The sequence below is a fragment of the Eptatretus burgeri genome, chromosome 2 (genome assembly GCF_056783735.1).
Source record: "Eptatretus burgeri isolate ZD-2024b chromosome 2, Ebu_testis_v1, whole genome shotgun sequence".
NCBI lineage: Eukaryota > Metazoa > Chordata > Myxini > Myxiniformes > Myxinidae > Eptatretus > Eptatretus burgeri.
The window spans coordinates 87,374,174-87,396,447 of record NC_140962.1 but is presented as its reverse complement, the minus strand read 5'-3'; the positions used below and the strand labels follow the sequence as shown (position 1 = coordinate 87,396,447).

Genomic DNA, 22,274 nt, shown 5'->3' with positions numbered 1-22,274 from the left:
AAATTTGGAATATGGCCAGGCTGCCAGTGATAACTCACAATCTTCAGTGATGACACTGTGGGATCTTTTAAGGCGCTGTCACACCTTGACGATTTAGCCAGCAATGGAAACGTATAAAAATGTATGTAAAACGTTGGCGTACACTGAAATTTTGAGGTTTTTTTTTTAAAGTTTTGGTCGTATTCATAACGAGTTAGTCGTATGCATAACATATTAGTAACGGGCACAGAACGTTTCGTTGTGTTAAAGATAACTTATACCAACGAATGCTTCGCCTGTTGTCGGCGTTTACAACCTATGCCCAACGATAGTTTAACTTAGTCATAGTGCGCTGCACGTATCGCCGACGAAGTCGTGGCGTTCTCTGTTAAAAACCTTCTGCACGCCGATTTAAATCATAACCTCCTGAAAATTGGAAGTGTCAACATCGCAGTCACACCTTGACGATTTAGCCAGCGTATGCCGACCTATGAAAAATGTGTGTAAAACGCTAGCACACGTGGAATACGGTATGGGTAAGTTGTGTATATGAGCACGCTGAAAAACGAGGAAGTACACTGTCATATTCCGTGGTACGTCTAGTACGTCGTGAAATTTCAAGCATGCTGAAAATTTTACGACGTACTCGACGTATGGCTTATAAGTTCCGCATACGCTGGCATAAGTTCTCTGCACGTTCCGCGATAGTTGACACACGTCGGACACACGTTACTTGTAAGTTACTCATAAGTCGAAAGACGTCGAGGTAATGTTTAGCATACCCGAAAACTTAATTTTTAACCTATGAGTAACGTGCTTTGAACCTATGAGTAACGTGCTTTGAACCTATGTGTAACGTATCTCAAACGCACATTGTCGTATGTAGACAAATTTGATTGACGTCTTCCGGACGACCACAGAACTTACTGAACGTGTTTCTAACTTGCATCTACCGTATAATGGCGTATTGGCAGCGTTTAGGGGAATTGGTATATACAAATGGGCTTCACAAGAGGAACCCATCAGTGTTCCAGACTCCATGTTGAGTAGATGTCAATGTCAGTAGTATCAGTAGTAATAGTAGTAGTAGTAGTAGGTGAGCGTGTCAGTAGTAGTAGTAGTAGTAGTAGTAGGTGAGCGTGTCAGTCGTAGTAGTATTGGTTGTAGTAGGAGGTGAGCGTGTCAGTAGTAGGTGAGCGTGTCAGTAGTAGTAGTAGTATTGGTAGTAGTAGTAATAGTATTGGTAGTAGTAGTAGTAGGTCCATGTCAGTAGTAGTAGGTGAGCGTGATGGGGAGGGTGTGGGTGATGATGGACGAATAGGAGACTACTTTGCACCATTGTTCGATGTTCTTTTCGGCTAATTTTTTTTTTCTCATTCCCACAATGAATTATTTTTTTGTTTCAGTTTTAAAAGTATTCAAAACGACTTGGACAAATGCATAATGTACTAGTAATGAACACAGAACGCTTCGATAACTTATAGATAAGTTATACCAACGATTGATCAGCGCGTTTTAGGCGTCCACAACCTATGCCCAACGATAGTCTAACGTATGCATAGCGTGGAAACGTATCGTCGACGATTACGTGAGGTTTTCTATTCATAAGCTGCAGCTTCACTTTTAATAAATGGCTGTCACTCGCCTATTGTTTTGGACGCTGGTGCTCGGCAATTGAAATTGTTTCCATTGAACGAGTTAAATCGCTTCCACTGGACTATTGAAATGATTTCATAATAATGCTTGGTTATCTTTGGACCCACTCTGGCTAGCAGCTCATCGAACATCGCTGGGAGCATTCGCAGGAAGTTGATGAAGGATGCATGGTCCTCGTTCCGGAGTTCCACCATGAGCTGGTCATATATGCCGTAATGGCGTCGCCTCCTGATCCATGGTCTCACCCAGTTCCTTCTCCTCCGTTCACGTCTTCTTCTCCCGGCTCTATTGGCACGCAACTGGTGCAGTGTCAACTCGATGAGGTCATGTTGATGTTCGAGGACAGGTAGGTATTGTCGTCTCAGCCTTGCCGTATCCTCCATCTCTCGGAATGACATGGACATGTACTCACCACGAAGTCTAAAAAAAAAGACGGTGTCCTCCTGCGAAGCCCATTTTTATATACCAATTCCCATAATTGCTGCCAATATGCCATTATACGGTATCTGTAAGTTAGAAACGCGTTCATTAAGTTCTGTTGTCGTCCTGAATACGTCAAATACGTCTACGTCTTTTTCAAGTAACGTGTTGCGAAGTGTGAACAACATTCGTGTAGCGTGCTTACTAAACGTTACTCATAGGTTAGAAATAAGTTTCGGGTACGCTAAACATTACCTCGACGTGTTTCGACTTATGCGTAACTTACAAGTAACGTGTGTGGACGTGTGTCAACGATCGCATAACGTGCCTACAACTTATGGCCAGCGTAGCGGAACGTGCGAGTCATACGCAGGCATACGTCGTAAAATTTCAAGCATGCAAAAATTTGACGTCAACCCAAAAGTACAACGTTTAAAGCCAGCGTACTACGACTTATGGCAGTGTTTTTCAGCGTTGTCTTAACGTATACAAAACGTACCCATAACGTATTCGACATGTGCCAGCGTTTTAGACAAATTTTTCATAAATCGGCATACGCTGGCTAAATCGTCAAGGTGTGACAGTGGCTTAACATCCACCAATGGCCAGTGCTGACAGACAGGCTCTCCAGCTTCATGAACATCCCTCTGATTGATGACACACACGTTCACATATCACCCCATATGTGAAACACCAGGTTTATTAGGTGGGTCAGATTCAAACCCAGACGAGGTAACTCAAAGTCAAGTATGTGTCCCTCTAAGACCTCCAAACTATCCTGCCAAGCTGAAATGGGTTGAACTCTGCTGTGCTCAGATCAGACACTAACATTCAAGAACAAAAGTAAGGGCAACTAACACCTGAATGACCTTTTATACAAATTAGCAATTTGTATAATATCGCATGGACAGCAACATGTCGACAGATCGCAACTACATTGAAGCAATTTACCATCATGCTTAAGCCGCTGAGACTTTAGAAAAAAAATATGGGGGGGGGGCTCAGCGTTCATCACCATTTTGTGGTTCAGCATGCTATTTCCACACTGGTTAGAAAATAAGATTGCAATAAATTTAATCTCCAGTGATCCTAAATTTACCTGATTCGCACAATAAAAACAGAAGCAACACGAGGCAAGCCATTCCTTACGTGATGAATAAAATTTTATTCCACAAAACATGGTAAACACACATCGTGAGACAGACACCTTTCTCCCTCTTAGACAAAACACACACACACACACACACACACACACACACACACACACACACACACACACACACACACACACACACACACACACACACACACACACACACCATCTGGAGCACAAAGCTGGAGCAGAACACACACGTTGTTGCCTCGTCTTCACCAGGGCAAGAGCAGGAGCCAGACAGCAGGGCAGAGAGTCGGGGCGAGCCAGCATCTACAGGCAAAGATGTGATCAGACACAGCGTTGACAGGTCTGAGCCAGAAAGCATGAGCTGGTACAAGAGATCTAGACTGACAGTACTTCCGGTCAGGGATTTATACCCAACCCTCCTCCCACAGCTAATTTCCACCTCCCCCACCCCACAGCAAGTTTCCATCACCCTCACCCACCCCCCCCCCCCACCCAAGGCTCATCAATAAGAGGCCGCTCCCCAGGGACCCCACCAACTATAGCCACAGGAGTTCTATCAATCACGGTGCTGCTGGCCTCAAGGGTCTCCACCCCCAGAAGTTTTACTAATCATGGCCCTGAGGGGGCCTCATTATTCCCTGGCTCAAGGCTCTCACAAGTCTCTGCACTGCTATGCCCACCAATCTCAATCTGAGGAAGACAGGAATCTCTGTTTTGAAGCCCCACGAGTCTCTCAACCCCCACCCCCACCTCCTCGGTCACCCTCCAGCCACAGGTTCGGCAATTAACAGCCCCACCTCCCCCCCTCCCCAACCACAGGTTCGGCAATGAACAGCCCCCCCCATACTGACAGACAGCTACAGGTGAGGAGTTATCTCCTTCTGTTGGTTGGGATAACTGCATGGCCCCACCCAGATCCATTGAGGACAACAAATACACAGGACACTTTAAATTAGCCATCCCTAAATCAGACAATGCCAGCACCCTCGCAGGCAACATTTAAAGATTCCTTACCTTGACACATTCTAATACAAAGAAGTTCTAAAGCTACATTAACATACATGGTGCTTACAGCCTCAATTTCACGGTTTCCCCTCTTTTTGTATACAAAAAAAATCAAGGCTTGTGGAGGAGCTGGAACATAGAACAGATCAGGATGTAACAGAACAAAATAAACGGTTGCTTTGAATTGAACAAACTAGCTGGTGGAATGGGCAGTCCTCAGCCACTTCCAGGCTTGCGCTGTGAGTTGTTGCAGTGAAGTCCATTCTCCATCAGTGGTGTATGGGTCACTCCTCCACCATGTGCTCTGATGTCTGTATCTCACCGCAATTACATGCTTCATTGTCGGCCAGGTTCCAGGAGCCCATGCAGGGGATGAAGTGCCCAAACTCTGTCCGGAGACGGTTCAGATGGCACCACTACTTGCGCAGTGGGCGGTATCCAGAAGACAGGATAGAGATCATCAGCATTTGTTGTTTTTTTTTTCAGGAAAGAGACTGGTGGCCCCCATAAATGTAAGAATGATTTAGAACAATTTGTTCTACATGTATCAGCAAACAAAATAGGTTATTTTGTTTTGAGATGGTGTACTTCTAATTACCTCCACCACTGAAGGTGAAGGAGGTTATGTTTTCACCCCTGTCTGTCTGTTTGTCTGTGTCCGTGTGCAGGATATCTCAAAAAGTTCAAGACGGCTTCAGATGAAACTTGGTGGACACGTTGGGTGTGTGACAAAGACAAATTTATTTAATTTTGGTGAAGATCCAAATCTGGATCTGGATACGAGAATTTTTTTTTTAGTGATTCTTCACTATTGAGAGATCGGGACCAAAATGATATACAATAGCATGATATTTCAAAAATGTATTGGGCCCGATATGTTCTCATGGATCAGGCATCACGGGGAGGAGGTATGCGCTCTGAGTACCCTTCCAGTTATTGCTGTATCTCCTGACAATGGCATTTGATGTTGTGGCCTGAAGGCAAGTTTACCACCATATCTGTGACCCAGTTCAAATTTCATCCACTACGTTGATTTGAATAACGTTGAAAGCCCTTTTTATTCATGTGCAAGTATTCTGTTCCATATTATAAATGCAAAAAAGATAGAGACAGAGACAGAGAGAGAAAAAGCTTTTTTTTACAAAAGATAGCATGTTAATGATAAAATTAAATGCATTGTTCAAATTAATTAAAACTAGATTGAAGTCTGTACGCCCTCCCACGATTCCTTTCAAAGTTTTGGGTGAATGGCTTTTCATAGATACAATTTTAATGCCAATCCCAGCTTCCGCAATGTCGTTCGAAGTCAACCACAATGTGGACTGGCATCAAAATGTAGGTCAGATTACCCTTTTCCTGAAGGTCATTAATTAGCCATCTGGGTTCTTACCAACAATACGACGATGACACGGTGATTCTCCCAAAACTCAGTCGTTGCCAGGATCTTAGAATCCAAATCCTTAATACTGTTATCTTCAACAAGAGTTTAACCAAGTTCTGGTACGTCAGCCCAGGCTCATCCCAACTACGTCACCACCATATCCACATGCTTTCATAAGCAAAACGGATGGCGTTAAAAGTCTGGTGCCTCCCACATGTTACTCCCCCTCAATCCTCCGACATATTTAAAAAGAGCTTACTTCAATGAAAAAAAAAAATGTCGTCCCCACTGGTGTGATCTGGTGTTATAACATGACAGCATTTCGGAATGCCTTGATAGACCAGCTACTGTCAGACAGTACTTTCTGCAAAAAAAAAAAAAAATTAAATGAGAGCAAATCAAGGTTGGAACCGATTTTAGAGAATTGGGAAACGTTTCAGTTACAGCACAGCGTATTCTCCAAAAGGACTGGATTAATAACAACATCAAGGAACCTTGCACGAGTTTCGAGATGAAGCAAAACGAGAATGAAAACCTTCACAATTTTAAAGATCCTCGTGTACTTAAAACCCAAGAATTACACTTCAGTGAAAATAGTGAGACCAACTTGACCTGATATGACAGAAATAAATAATAAATAAAAAAAAGGCAATATACTGTTTCATGCTGCAGTGGGACTTTTTATCTTGAAGCAATTTCAAACCATGAAAATAAACGTCTAAACTGTCGACAAAATTGCTGTTAATGGATAATAAATAAATAAATAAATAAATAAACAACATTTACTAGGTCATTTCAAAGGCTGAAAGGGAAATCAATTAAACCCATAAGAAAAGATAGTCATCTGGGTTGTAGAAAATGATATTTGATTATGTGGAAGTTCAATTAGTCAGAAGCAGCCTGGTGTTGGCTCAGTGGTTTGGGTGGCGGCTTGGGATCCTAGGGTCCTGAGTTCAAGCCCTGTCGGCCGCTAAATTAATACACCAGGGGGTTGACTCAGCCTGTCATCCTTCTGAGGTCGGTGAAATGAGAACCAGTTCCAGTGTGTGTACTGGTAGAGGGACAATGCATCAGTGACACAGTCGTGCTTCAAGAAATGATAGCTGCCATGCGACCACCAATTAGTCAGACGAGCACGGGAAAATTATTAAGGATACGTTTTGTACCACAAGGAAATGAAGGAATCATAACTTGCGATGAAGCAGTAAAAATCATCGCACAGGTGAAATTTAAGTTACATCATGAGAGCAATTTTTAAAATGTCACAATCCCATATTACCGCTCACAAATCACAAGGAAGTCAGAAAGGTGAGCTCTTCAATGTCCTTCCAAAGCTATGCAAAAAAGACTGGATGAAAAATTGCTTGCGTTTCGCAATCCATTTCGGGCAAGAGGACAAATCTCTAGGATTGTGGCAAGCTGCTACACAGTGATGAGGAAAATCTTAAGGCCTAAACTCAACATTCCAGCCAGATATAGTAACAGCTGAGGTAAACAAAGACAACCCCACAGTCGACATTTACAACTTCGAAACACTATAACACCTGTGCAAGGGATTTCAAGTCACAACAACAAAAGCCAACAGCTGTTTTGTGACATCTCACACAGTATCCATGGAAATTGCTTTGTAGGGCTTTGTTTTGGCATTGGCCACGCAAGCAATAAGTGTCTGCTGCACATTTCAATTACTTTTTTTTAATACATCATGGCAAATTATATATATACATACACACTGTATATGTAAATCATATTGTCTTCCCCCAAAATGGATGATGACATTTAGTTATAAAATCCAAATATTTTGAAAGTTTTTGGTAAGGTTTAAAAAATAATTAATCATTACCACAAATATCCTTAAAATTTCCTCGTGGTGCTGTGAAAAAACGTCCAAATTATATCAACAACAGACATCAGTACCCTTGACAAGCAAAGACTTGTATGGAAAAAAATGAATAAATAATTGGTGTCAGCGACAAAACCAAAAGATACGTGTGATGTAAACCAATCTATAACACCAACCTGCCATTGTCACCGAAATTTTTTTAACAAGTTAAAATAAACACAACATACAAATACAATAAGCAATCAAAGATTACACACCCTTGCCAGAAATAATAATAATAATAATAATAATAATAATAATAATAAGAAGAAGAAGAAGAAGAAGAAGAACATGTGTTGCCTTGCAAGGAGATTTTGACAAAGGAGGAGGCCATTAGGCCCATCAAAGCCTGTGCTATTATGACTAACCTATATGGTTGTTTGGCTGTGTTCTCTGCTTTTAAATTCTGAGCGTCAATCAAGGAAGCAGGATGTATCATTTTTAGCTCACCTGGACTTTAATCCGGTGAGCTTATGCGATCAAACGGTCTCCGTAAACACGAGTCATTATCGTTTGAACCAAACACACAATTTTGATGAAACTTGGCCAAAAGCTTAATGTTTGATGCCTGACAAAGGTGTATCGTCGGCATCAAAATGTGCTCTCATTAAGAGGGCCAATGCAGGGGGGGGGGTTGACCCCCCAAAATAGGTATTTGCTCCCTTCTCCGAAACTACACACACTTTCAATTAAACTTGACCACAACCTTCATCATCCATGATGTACCAAAGTTTGTTCATGGCATTAAAAATAAATAAATAAACAAATAAATAATCAGGGTCTAAGGAAGTCTGTGGGGGGTTCGAGTGCCTGTTGCTCCTGATCCAGGTGAGCTTCAGGATGCGCGGTCCTATTTTAATAAAAAGTCTTTGATATGACTTGCCTGGGATTCAAAGCACTGACCTCCCAGACTCAGAGCAGACACTCTAACCATTACATCACTGAGGCTGGTGTAAAATATGTACTATAAAACCACACTTCTTTTGTGTGGTGTTATAGTACATATTTTGTACAGGTACTTGTGTTCTAATTGAGCCGTACATTCTCTATAGATGTACCCGCGTTATAAAATCAGACATACGGTACTATATAGAGGTACTTGGCTGAAGAAAAAAAAAAAGCATAACGTGTACTAGAGGCTACCACGAGGAAAGGTTTGTGTCCTATGTGAGTGCAGTCTGTGTGGACAAACAAACAAAGCAGAGTTCATAGAACATGATACCCTGCACAGTGATTAAGTATATTCTTCAATTTTAATAAAATATTGACTTTGATTATCGTTTTATACACTGTAATAAGATGATGCTGAGTCACAGTTTAGGATATTGACGTTATACTCATCACCATACAACTCAGTGTCAATCGACATCGCACATCGCCATATGTTGGCCTCTTCTTCACTCCGATACCACGCCCTCTCATGCTATATAATCGACATATAGCATGGTTCCTGGAAGTATTATGAAGGCGATTTGTGTTCTACAGTGTGCAAGTATACAATTGAAATTAGATAAAGCATTCAAAGTGGTTGAAAGGCATATAAATAAATTAATTCCAGGTTTTACCGCCATTTTATCCAGTGTCTATTGTATCACCCTATCTTACACATGACATTAGTTATTTGTGCCTGTTGTTTTTGTCCTTGAAAATGTCCTTAAAAACAATAAGTTTCTGGTTTGGAATTCAAAGCCAAAGGTATGGTAAAACGATAAACTTGTCTCCTATTCATGTTCCGATTACAATGTTCAAAATATAACATTCAATTTAACCAAGTTATTCATCGATTATAAACTAATAGGACAGAAACACAGACCCAAATGCAATACCCTCTCCTTTGGCAAGAGTAATAATATTTAGTGAAAATGGGCCACATTTCATCCTCAAGGTTCAAAGGAAAGAAGAACGAATGAATCATGTGTATTATAATTATGAGGATGGGTGAAAAGGTCCACAGGTAGTCCAAGATGTGGCAAGAATATATTATTTAATAAGGTGTGTGTGTGTGTGTGTGTGTGTGTGTGTGTGTGTGTGTGTGTGTGTGTGTGTGTGTGTGTGTGTGTGTGTGTGTGTGTGTGTGTGTGTGTGTGTGTGTGTGTGCGTGTAGGGCTCAGTAGAGTTCAGGGCTGTTATTACCTCTTCCACCGAAGGTGAAGGAGGTTATGTTATCTCAAAAAGTTGTGGACGGATCCGGGTGAAATTTTGTGGACAGTGTGACAAGGACGAATTGATTCGAAATTGGTGAAGATCCGCATCCACATCTGATAATTTTTTAAGTGATTCTTCACCACTGAGATAGTGCTAAAAATTATATATAGCACAATATCTCAAAATGTTGTGGACGGATTCGGCCAAAACTTGGTGGACAGGTTGAGTGTTTGGCAAGGACGAATCGATTCAATTTTGGTGAATATTCTATATAGTACTGCATGGCATGATATTTCAAAAATGTATTGGGCCCGATATGTTCTCGTGGATCAGGCATTACATGGCGGAGGTATGCGCTCTACCGAGTGCCCTTCTAGTTTGTTGAGGTATCACTTCTTAATGAGTTGTGGACATGGGTGTCTCAAGACCAGAGAGAAGTTTTTCAAACACTTGGTGTAACAAAGTTGTCAATCAGATTTCATCTATAATGAGGGCATAACCAGATGCTTTTCTTGCCTTTTCTTCAAACTGCAATGTTTGCTGACACTTTGCGTATTATATAAAACATGAAATAAAATAAAATAATTACTTTGGCTGGTTGGTCATATTGTATCTGATGTAGAGTTTGGGAGAGGGATAACACTCGAGCTCTTAATGTTTAAATTTAAAATGATAATAATAATAATAATAATAATAATAATAATGATCATAATAAGACAACAATTAACTATCACACTTGCAAATGACTAGTAAAATGAAATGAAAACGATTTTAAAGCAGAATTCTGTGCAATGGGCTGGCAGGATGGCCTGGAGGTAGACACACTGGCCTCCAAGCCGTCACGCCTGGGTTTGAATCCCGACCCATCTATAAACTGTCATGCCAGTGTTTCATAGGCAGGGTGATTCATCAATGTGTGTGCCATCCCGATGGATGTTAAACAGGAGTCACATCTGTCGGCATTAGATGGTGGACGTAAAGATCCCACGGTGTCCTTCACGAATGGTAGACGGGCTATCGCCGGCACCATGGACAAATTCCAAACTCCTGCTGGGACAGGGAAGTCAAACAACATGGGCATGACCCTTGCCAAGAAACTACTTAAGCAGAACCAACACTCCGTAACACAGAGATGGTACATCAGTCAGTCAGTGTGAACAGTGGCCTGCAAAAGAATTCACCCCCTACCAATAATGCCACATTTAGAAAAATTACGAAATACTAGCAGAGTACCCAGCAAAAGGGCGATCTTGTTCCAAGCATGCAACACGTTCTTCTGATACATACCGTTATTTGGCGGTAGTGTAGGCAACACAAAAAAAACCTTGGGTTAAGTGCATGAAGCAAAAACATACCCACTGCTTGTAAATCAAAACACCTCACTGTACTGGAAAACGTGGGGACAGGAATACTGTGCTGTAAATGGTGGGGACTTGTAATACTTCTGTGCTTGTCCACCACTTGATGTCTGACCCCCAACTGAAGTCAGCACTACAAGATACACATTTATATAGAGTTTGCATCCTCCCACCCCCCCCCAACCGCTGCAAAACCACAAACAAAGATAAAAACACCCCTATACATTAATTGGGGTCATGCTGATCCTCTATAGCAAGTCTGGATGAAATCGGGCCAGAACTGTAAGGAGGAGCAGCATGACAAACAAACACACAAACACTGGTCTGTAAATTATAGTAAGAATGTAGAAACAATTTTTCCAAATTAACTTTTTTATTCATAACTGAAGAGATCAAACTAAACGTTCGAATGGTTGAAGGAGATTACATGTCAGGAATACCCACAAAAAAACACGTACTAATCAAAATTCACTTGTTGTAAAAGTATTCAGCCCCGTGCGTCAGTGCTTGGTGGAAGCACCTTTTGTAGCAATGACTGCTATAAGTGTTTCTGGGTAGATGTCCACCAGCTTTACACAGTGTGATGGTGAAATGTTTTCCATTCATCACGTGAAAATTGCTCTAGTTCTGCCAAGTTTGGGGATCGTCCATGGACTGCAATCTTCATGTCTCGCCATGAATGGTGAGACATGAATTAGGTTCAAGTCAGGATTTTGACTCAAGAACATTTATTTTCTTCTTATTCAGACACTCCAGTGTGGTTTTAGCTTTGTGCTTCGAATCATTGTCCTGCTGAAATGTGAATTTCCTACCCAGTTTCATATTCATGGCTGACTCGAGCAGGTTTTCATCGAGGATTCTCCTGTACTCTACACCGTCCATTGTCGCTTCTACCCTGACAAGCTTACAAGTCCCTGTTGATTAAAAGCAGCCCTAATACATGATGCTGGCAGCAGAGATGGTGTTGACTGGGTGACTTGGAGTGTTAGGGTTGCGCCAGATGTCATGCTTTGAATTGAGATGAAAAAGTTCAATTTTTGTCTCATCTGACCACAAAACTTTTCTTCACATGCCTGCAGTATCATCAAAATGCTTTGTCGCAAACTCCATATGAGCTTTTAGATGCATCTTTTCAGTAACGGCTTCTTTCTTGCCACCTGTCCATAGAGGCCAGCTTTATCAAGGGAAAGAGATATTGTTGATTGATGAAAACTCGCCCCAATCTCAGACATGGAGCCTCGCAGATCTTTCAAAGTCATTGTTGGATTTACAGTGACATCCCAAACCAGTTTCGTGCTAACGCAGCTGTTCAGTTTGGATGGGCGACCTGATCTGGGGAAAACCTGGGTGGTATGATACATCTTTAACTTCTTAATGATGGACATCACCATACTCAAAGGGATAATGATTTTGAAATCTTCTTATAACCCTCTCCTGAACGGCGCTTCTCCACCACTTTATGTATGACTTCTTTGGTAAGCTCCTTCATCTTCATGTTTGCCTTGTTGGTTCACCAAGCGAGATCCACCTTAAACTCCTGAGATAAGTAGGGAGGCTTAAACCACTGATTACATACAGGTGAAACCTATTATACTTATTTTGTAACCTTTCACACAAATAATTTGCTCCTAAAGTGATTTAGGGTTAAATGGGGAAAGGGTTTGAATACTTATGCAACTGAGAATCATCTGATTTTTTCTATTAATCAAACTTATTAACATTTTATCTGAATTTTTAGCTTCATCACTTTAGAGTAGTTTGTGAAGATTCTATTTGTTGTTTGATTTAAAAGAATCATGAAATAGGCTCAAGTGGAATCAAAATGTGAAAACTTTGAAGGGAGGGCAGGGGGTGGGGGGGGGTGAATACTTTTGTAGGCCACTATATATCTGTTGTTAGATACCGCATGTTAGATCTATTGTTAGATCTGAAAACCGCATGCCTCTAAGGCAATGGCATTCATCATGCAGTGATCCCAACACAGTTATTTCATTAATATACATGCAGTTAGACCTTTCCCTCATGTCTAATGGGTCAATCGGGACGAAGTGTGCTGTGTGGGTCTCATAGTTCAAATTATATCTTTCTTCCTTTCCACCACCATGGTACATATGAATGTCCTCGCGGAGGCCAAAAGAAACATCAACCACACGATGGAAAAATCCTCCGCTGCAAGAATACGGTGTCTGAGGGAATAGTAGCACCACACATAAAATCCCAATGCTATAAAAATATAGGTAGCGTGCGGCGTGCTCTTTTCAACCCCGATTTATATAATATCCAATCCTTTCATGCTATCGATGACACAGATCGGGGCCGGTACCGTGCTCAGGCAGCCACCTGAGAGGATTACCACTGCGATAAATAACCGCATGCATGATAGCGGACCATCGCACTGTAAGGGGCACGCATAGCGCAACTCTTCATTCGGGTCTGCGCGCTGATTACAAGGCATCTTACCATCGATCTTCGCTCATCATCGCGGCCACCAATATCTCCCTCAGACGGCTGGGATCTTCTCGCACTTCCGCCTCGATGCAGCAGAGGCATTCTGCATGGCCCGGATCGCTTGGGCCGCATGGCGTACGGACGGGACAAGCGCATTGATCAGCGCCAACCGCAGCGTGCCGGGGGTGCCCGAGCGGGCATGCGGGGCCGACATTATCCTCGGCCAGTCGCCGGAGTACAGCCTGGGAGTTTGGTGCAAGGAGATTCATATCATGGGGTTCGGAGTGAGACGATTCCGCAGCTCCGTTATGTCTCACTGGATGTACAATGAGGCTGCTTCCGGCTATGGTGGCCGGGCCGTGCGGTGGCCGGGGCCCAATGGGAGCACCCGATTTGGGTGACAACACATCGCTTCGGTGCAGTGCCCTGCCCTGCACTGCAGGGCCTATAAAGGACGGATCGCGAAGCCATCCGTCGTCGTACTCTTCCTCTTTGTCTGGCCTTGGATCTATCTCTGCATGTGCATGCTGCTCCGTCATTCCCGTCTGCCACTCCACCCACTCACTCTCGATCTCCGCCTTCCTATCTCTGGAATCCCTACATTCACCGTCTGAATCCGCCTTCTCCATCTGCCTGTCTCTCGACCTTAGATTTCATATGCTGACTCCGCTTTCTCCACCCAGCCACCTTCTCCACCTGCCTCTCGCCACTGGCTCCTCCCACCCACCTTCTCCACCTGCCTCTCGCCACTGGACAACCCACTCACCTGGCTCCACCTAAAGTCCTCCCTCACGCCAGACGGCCTCGCCCTTTCTCATGGACTGCACGCGCTGCGCCGGCACTATAACCAGACAGAAGAAGACCCGCCAACTCTCAAGGAGGGATCACTCAGTAGAGCGTCTCCCCCCCCCCAAAAAAAAACGTACTGGGTAGCATGGTCGGTCAACCATGCAAGGTATTATGAGACCGTTAGCCTCATCTCCTCTCCTTTCTTCCAATTAACTCCTCTTTATCGGTGTGTGTGTGTGTGTGTGTGTGTGTGTGTGTGTGTGTGTGTGTGTGTGTGTGTGTGTGTGTGTGTGTGTGTGTGTGTGTGTGTGTGTGTGTGTGTGTGTGTGTGTGTGTGTGTGTGCGCGCGCGCGCGTGCCTAATGGTGCCAGTCCAAGCTTCAAGTTAAGATTGCAGAAGATATATCGGTACAAGTCTGCTCTGTGTCTGCTTTGTAAGTTGCTTGCCTTGCTGTCGCACCTCACAAATTTCTTTCTATCCCTGCTTTACACACAATAAATCTATTCATTGTGCCACCTGCCTGTTAATAAATGATTGTGTAGACATGTACCCAGCTCGTTTTTGTCATTTCCTTCATTGATCCAGCATGGTCTGTATCCTCGCCGAGCCAGGACTTTCTTCCCAACGATCCGTTCTTCTCGCCCGTACGTTCCTTGGCAGTGTCGCTCGGCTACATCTTATCCGGTAAGGTAACCCGGTTCGGACAAGGCATACCGAAGGCGTGTCCCCCGGTAATCAGGTCACATGATTATGTTTAGGTAACCGGATAAACCTTAGACGGAGGACTCTAAGTCATGTGGTTGAGTTATTGGCGTTCAGTCATTTAGCGACCCGCCGCGTCACGGAGTTATCCGTGTGTCACGGCCTGCGATTCAGGAGAGTCTTGTGGGAACCCGAGATAGCTTCCCCCCTTCGTTGTCTTCTCACCACGACCCCCGGCTGCAACAATATATTAGAAATATCTTCAGCCCGCCATTCCCTCCTCAAAAAATACTGCAAGCAATGAAAGGCGAGAACAGCACGCACAGGAAATAATCCCATAGATAGCTGGCTTGAGGCTAAATTTGCACAGCACATCGCCAAGCTGTAGTTGCAATGCTCTTCTTGTATTGTGTATGTCTAATAGGTGAGAATGATGAACTGTGGAACCGCAGCATGGATGTGAGGGATCCCTGGGACACCTCCCTCTTACCTCGTTCAACAAGAGACAAACGTGACAGGACATCCTTCAAGGGGAACCCAAACACTCAGATCACCTCGACGCTACTTAATCTATCCCTCGGTACCATACAAAATAGAAATGATGAGTCTTTTTTGTCGTTTCCAAATTATAAAGTCGGTAATTTTACGATTAAAAGTCAAAATCTTCTTCTTCTTCGTCCTCAGATTAGCCGTGACGTCATGCCTGGAAGGAGACCACCACCTCTGTATTGTTACAGGTTACATCGTGGTCTGATTTAACGCAAATGGCGAATAATTTTCGATTTTCCACAAATATGCCGAGTATATGCATCCTTGTCAGTTGTAGTAATACAAACCGAGAGTTTCACGCGACACCAATGGCCGAAAGATCCGAGATTTGTCCAAAATAACCAAGTGTGAAACGGGCCTATAAAATATTCGCTTTTGTGCTCGGAGACATGTTTCAGAGCACCGTTACGAAGCAGCAGAGATGGCTAGATCTTGTGTTTATCCACGACGATTGACAGAGAATGCCAAACCCACGATTAAGCAGAAGAAATAGCCGTTGCTCGAGACTAACACCATCTCTACACAGTTACCGGCGCATGTACACGGCCGATTTGAGTGGTGAATCAAACACCTGTGTTGGCATCCCGGCGACTGATCTCACCTTGCTAGATGTAATCCACTCCCCCTCCTCCACAATACCCACTACCATCCCACACAACCCCTCCTCATCAACCATCATCCCACAATACCTAGCACCATCAATCATCACCCCCACAATACCCAGCACCATCCCACACACCCCCTCCAGCATCCCCCCACAATAGCTACCACCATCCCACACCCACTCCCCCTCCACCACAACCCAATCATCACCCCCACAATACAATCGCCATCCTACACCCCCTCCCCTCCATTAGGGAGGGACATTGACACCCTATGGACACGACGATGGGACATGGCTCGGACACAAACAGAGTCCGGGGAAAGTAAGAAACGGTACGATCCCGCAACATACAAGACACCTGGTCAGCCTGCGACGGTGGGCCAAAGCATTCATCGCCCATTTTGTCCGCGGTGCCCATGCTGTTGGGCGATGATGGGTATTACTGCTCGAGTAATATATAAAGAGATTTATCAATTAATACAAAATCCCTCTCGTATAAACGGTCAATTTAACGGAAAATCAAAAACTACACATCTGTAGTGACAATGCAAGCAGTGTTAGCATCTTCATGAACATTTCCACCTTCTTTCTCTGAATTGCTCACACAAGGCTCAAAATGATAGGTTCCACAATTCCCCTCGAAAGAATTTCCATCACTAATTTTGTCTCCAACCATTCCTTCAAAATCCTACTGATCAGTTCCAGCATTCTGAGAACCTTCGGAGTCACTAATGACAATGAAATCAGCATCGGAATCTGCACCGTTTCTCTATGTAAAGGCACCGTTTGGATCAATAGGGCTTCAGGGTGTGATGTCACTGGCGAAATTGAAAATCGGCACTCTAGGGCTTTTTTCGACATTTTGTAATTGGCAAAAAAAAAAAACATATCTTTTTTTTTCCCCCTTCAAATTAGACCGCGATTAATGATTCTCAATGGTTTTCAGGAAGAAAAAAAAAGATTTGCGTTTGGGTTCCCCTTAAACTTCGCTCTGCCCAATTGCACGAGCTCACATGGCTGACACCAGAGGCCTGAAGACTGAGGGCTGTAACTACTGTGGCCTTCACAAGGCCCATGACCCCTATCGGCTCCAATCTTTCACTATTTGATTATCCTTTTTACAGTCGCTTTGGTCATTTTACACTGAAAGGAAAACTTATAGGGTGGGCATGGCGATTGTGAATATGACAGCTCTGAAGAAGTCTTTCGCTTCGCACATCACCAAAATGGCAGCCATGTACCTTGGTGTTGGCTTAGCAGTTAGGGTGGCCCAGTGAATTAACACGAGGTGGGTTGACTCAGCTTGTCATCCTTCCAAGGTCGGTAAAACGAGTACCAGTGTATTGGAAATTGGGGCATTGCATCAGCAGCATAGCTGTGCCATCAGCCAATGATGCCACCCACAGCCTTGTGCTGCATGTGAAGGAGGAGGAGGCCATGTGATTTTTCAGGTTGCAATTGTGGGTGGAGTCTGGCAAGCTGTCCAACCAATGGGTTGAAAGGAGTATGACACACATACAGACCGCATGAATGGTCGGTTGCGAACTTGTTACCGTTGCAGACTCTTGTTTTTTTGATTTCACATGCGAAACCATCAATAATAATTGGTACTCATTCTGGTGCTCGGTTTTCAAATGCTTCAGCATATTGGATGTATTGGTGTGATGAGTAATCTCTGTTCAACAAGAAAACATCTAACATTTGGACAGTCTTCTTTTTCCTTCCTGAAATCGTTCCAAACTGCACTCCGAGACCTCTTGATCAACAGGTTATCAAAATTTCTAATACATATATGCTTATATGCTTAGCAGTCAATTTGTTGCCCATCCCAGTGTCTTACTCGTAAATTTATATGCCAATCGAGAGGAACGAAAAAAATCCTCCTGAAAGCACTTCTTTCTAGGAAGTAGGAAGGACTTGGAATCGACCTCAATTCCGATACACTACTCGATTCCATGGCTGAAATTGAGAATCGAGTACTTAGGAATCAATTCCGCCCACAACAAACGGAAGTACGGACAAACGAACAAGCGTATTATTAAATAGATGAAAAATGCTGGGATGTCCTAAAGTGAAAGTGAACGTGCACTCGGCTTCCATTTGACTGATATCAGCAAACATCAATAAACTAATGATGTTAAAGACAAACGTTGAGACAACTCCAACAAAGAAAAAGTAGCTCTGATCAGGATTGTCAGATGTATTCATTTTGCCACAAACACGGTGTTGCGGCATGAATGTAATCTCCCTCAGAGGTTATCCGCAAGAACTGTCCAGAACAGACTTCGGACTGCAGGTTACAAAACTAGCATACTGATAAGATGCCCTCTTCTCACCCCGGAACACTAAGCAGCCCGCTTGGCATAGTACCAGTCACAGCAACGTCAACACTCGAATATTACATCTTGGAGGAAGATCCATTGGTCTTATGAAAGCTGATTTTTCTCTTGCATGCGATCGACGGTAGAACCATGGTGGTCTCAAGCTAAACACAGCCTCTACACCCAGCAATGTAGTGGAGTCCATGGTAGCGAATCATTACGGGGCTGCCTTTTACGATTGTAAACTTGGCCTTGTCACTGCACAGATTGACATCGCAAGTTAAAATTACCATCGGGACATTTTACATCATATTGCTTCACATTTTGACAACCATCAACTTATTTGGAAGACATGTGCTTACGGATGACAATGTCAGACCCAACCGTCCTCATGCAGTTACAAACTTCTTACAAAATGATGCCATCACAACATTGCTCTGGCCAGCAAGGAATCCCAATTTAAATCCAATATGAGCACGTTTGGGACATTCTCGGGTGTAGATTTGAGAAAATAGACCCCCTGTGCAGATGCTGACACTGTTGGAAGCTGCTTTACACCAGGAATGGCAACAAATACCTTTGGATTCTCTCTGGTGGCTTCTCCAGGGGCTGAGAAGGAGGGTTGAGGCTGTCATTGATTCGTTCAAATGGTGCTTGCACACATTATTCACCTTTTGAGACATCGGTGTATGCCATTATTGACTGGTCTTGAGTCATACATCACTAAATATGCTGCCAGCAGCACCATTCCAAACTCAATCTGGTTTTTATTTTTTTTAAGTGCAATACAGGACCATGACAGACATCCACATTTGGAATTAAAAATAAATAAATAAATCTTCTAAATTGTTTCACGTTGTTTGTCACACATGCATATTTTACCAATCTAGGTTTTATTTTTGATAAACATTGAGGTTTCTGATTTATTTTATTAGTTAATTGAGCTATGACGAAAGAGAACAGCCCATGCTGAACGTTTCACATGTGTGTGTGTAGATATACACACACCATGAGCAGGATGGACAGGTATGCACGGTCACCTCCAAGCTGTCTTACTTGGGTTTGAATCTCGATCCAGCTATAAACTGTCTTCCAGGTGTTTCACAGGCAGGGAGATTCATTAATGTGTGTGCCGTCCCTCGGATGGACGTTAAAACAGGCGTTAGTTGCCAGCATTAGTTGGTGGACGTTAAAGACCCCATGGTGTCCTTCCTGAAGAGTCGGCGAGCTATCGCCGCACCCGAGCCAAGTTCCAAATTCCTGCCCCAACTACTGCTGGGATTGCAACGACAAACCACCAAGTATAACCCTTGCCAAGAAACCGCTTAGGCAGCACCGACAGTCTGAAGCAGAGTCTGATACGTCAGAATCAGAATGTATAAAAAATACGTTTATACATTTTCGTACAAAATTACTGCATATACACGAGTATACGTATTAAAATAAATTAACATATATTAATATTGGCATATCTTAGCCAAATGTATCTCGTTCCAAGAACTGGTCAAAATACCCACATTGCTTCACCAAAGGTTTTCACACAATACATGCACGCGGTACAAGTTCGACTTTTGTTTTCCAACCATTCTCAAATTTTCCCAAACCTGCATGTAACACAATACATGTCACTGTGGTTAGGGTACGGAGATCAACAGAAATACACAGAGTGCATCTGCCATCGGAAACAAAGAAATACTTCATGCACCTTGAGAGTTCAGGGTCAGATTTCTCCCCTTGAGAGTAGAAACATTGGGGAAAAAAATAATAAAAAGTTTTATGTCAACAGGCAAAGGACAAATGTACTTGCATTTTTGCACCACGTCAAAAAACAAAACAAAAAAAAAACACACACAAGAGGGTTCGTTTGGTGGCAGAAAGAGAGATGGGGGGACTTGGCCGTCATGCTGTAGGGTGTTCCAAAAAGACCTGGACAACTTTGGTTGTTAATAATATTTAGTTCCCCAATCGATACCATGACAACCTTTGTTTTAGATGATAGAAAAAACTCAAAGTTTTCTTTATTTTCAGGTCTGGTGGTTTAAATGTAAAAGGAAGGAATCCACCATCACAGACGAGTATCAGAGAGTGGTACACGAAGTTTGAGACTGAAAGTTGTTTCGAAACAGAAAAAGTACCGGTCGACCAAGCGCAAGTGCGGCAGACGTTGAACAGTATGTGAATCATTTCAACAAAGTCCCAGAAAATCAATTTGACGCACATCCAGAGAACTGGGACTACCAACCACGACATTACACAGGATTTTGCATGAAAGGCTGAAGCTTTATGCCGATAAGGTGGAGATTCTGCAAGAACTCAAACCAAATGATGGACCAAAACGCAAGGTGTTTACCTTGGAAATGCTCAGTTGCATAGAGGATGACGAAGATTACCTGATAAAGGTCATGTTCACGAAACTTTCTTTCATATTTTGGGGAAGGTCAACTGGGACAATGTGACGATCTAGGGGCTCTGAAAACCTCCATGTCGTTATTGAATACATATGGGACAGTACAAAGGTTAATGTGTGGTATGACCTTCTGTATGACCGCCTGGTGGGTCCATTTTTCTTTGCGGAGGATACAGTAACCTCAACCATTTACATGAACATGTTGTAAGGATTTACCTTCCCACAGATTGAAGACCTGCAACCCGATATCATTTTTCAACAGGACGGTGCTCCCAGTCTTATCGCTCAAAACCTTGACTCGAGTCATGCCGTCCATGTGAAACCTTCACCTCTGGCTCTGTCCTGCAGTCACAGCAACCTTCAGCCCTAACCAGCTGTTTACAACCTCCACCCTGTCATCCCCCCCCTCCCCAACCCCTCAAAAAGCCTCGTCGTTCCTTATTGGGCCATAGTTATTCGAGCTGTGCTAAATGAAAAATTTCCAGGTCACTGGATTGATCGAGGCAGACCAACCGCCTGGCCCCGACGATCACCAGACATAACCCCCCCTTGATTTATTTTCAGTGGGGTATGTCAAAGATGTTGTCTACAACACCAAGGTGGCAAACCTGCAGGTTCTTCGTTCTCACGTCACAGCTGCATGCGCACCGGTAGACGCAAACATGCCGAGCCGAACATTGCAAGAACTCGTGTACCGACTTGATATCCTGTGTGTGACAAACGGAGCTCACAATGAAATGTATTGATGGTGTGCACAAAACTTTATGAGTTCTGTGTCATGTAAACCAACGGGTGTCATCGCATCATTTGTGGTTCTAAATATATTAACACCCAAAGTTGTCCGGGTCTTTTTGGAACACCCCGTATCGACACGCTTTCCACATTTCCATTTAACGGGATAAGATGTAGTTGTATGAATTAAGAAAATCATGGTGTGTCTTACCGAACCATTGTTTGTAGAAAATAGTCATTATGGGTAAAAACCTAAATATCCAATGGATCCATGAGATCATGAGAAGAAACCCAATGTGTACATATATATATATATATATATATATATATATATATATATATATATATATATATATATATATATATATATATATATATATATATATATATATATATAGTCAGGCACAGACCGTCTTGGCACCGTGGCATGCTCAGTAGGTGCACACCGCGTGAGATCCGTGGACTCTTAGAACCACTTGCACGCATAATACAATACTACTATGGTTCGAACACGCATGTACGGCGTGCAGCAGGTCGCAATCATAAATAACTAGTACGGGTAGTCGGACACTGGGGCATACAGCACTATGCACAGGATATTACATACAGTGGGAAACCCAATGTGAACTGCACTGCAAGCGCACAGGAATTAGCCCCGCAGATAGCCGGCTTAAGGTCAAATTTGGACAGTGCATGGCCGAGCGGTCACTGCGCTGCTCCTCTCGTGCACGTCGACCATGTGGGAATGTCGCCAAGGTCCAAAAGTGATGTTA

General features: G+C 43.2%; 1 protein-coding gene across 11 annotated transcripts in view; it reads right to left on the bottom strand.

The window, feature by feature from the left end:
* Positions 1–22,274, bottom strand: part of FUT8 (fucosyltransferase 8) — a 144,341-nt gene that overhangs the window by 118,656 nt on the left and 3,411 nt on the right. For 4 of the 11 annotated variants that reach the window (XM_085870200.1, XM_085870199.1, XM_085870203.1 and 1 more), the window contains exon 2: positions 21,378–21,476. The exons of 5 other annotated variants lie outside the window; for them this stretch is intronic. The gene's annotated coding sequence lies outside the window, so the exon portion shown is untranslated. 2 more of the 11 variants (XM_085870208.1, XM_085870207.1) reach the window with 2 other exon arrangements.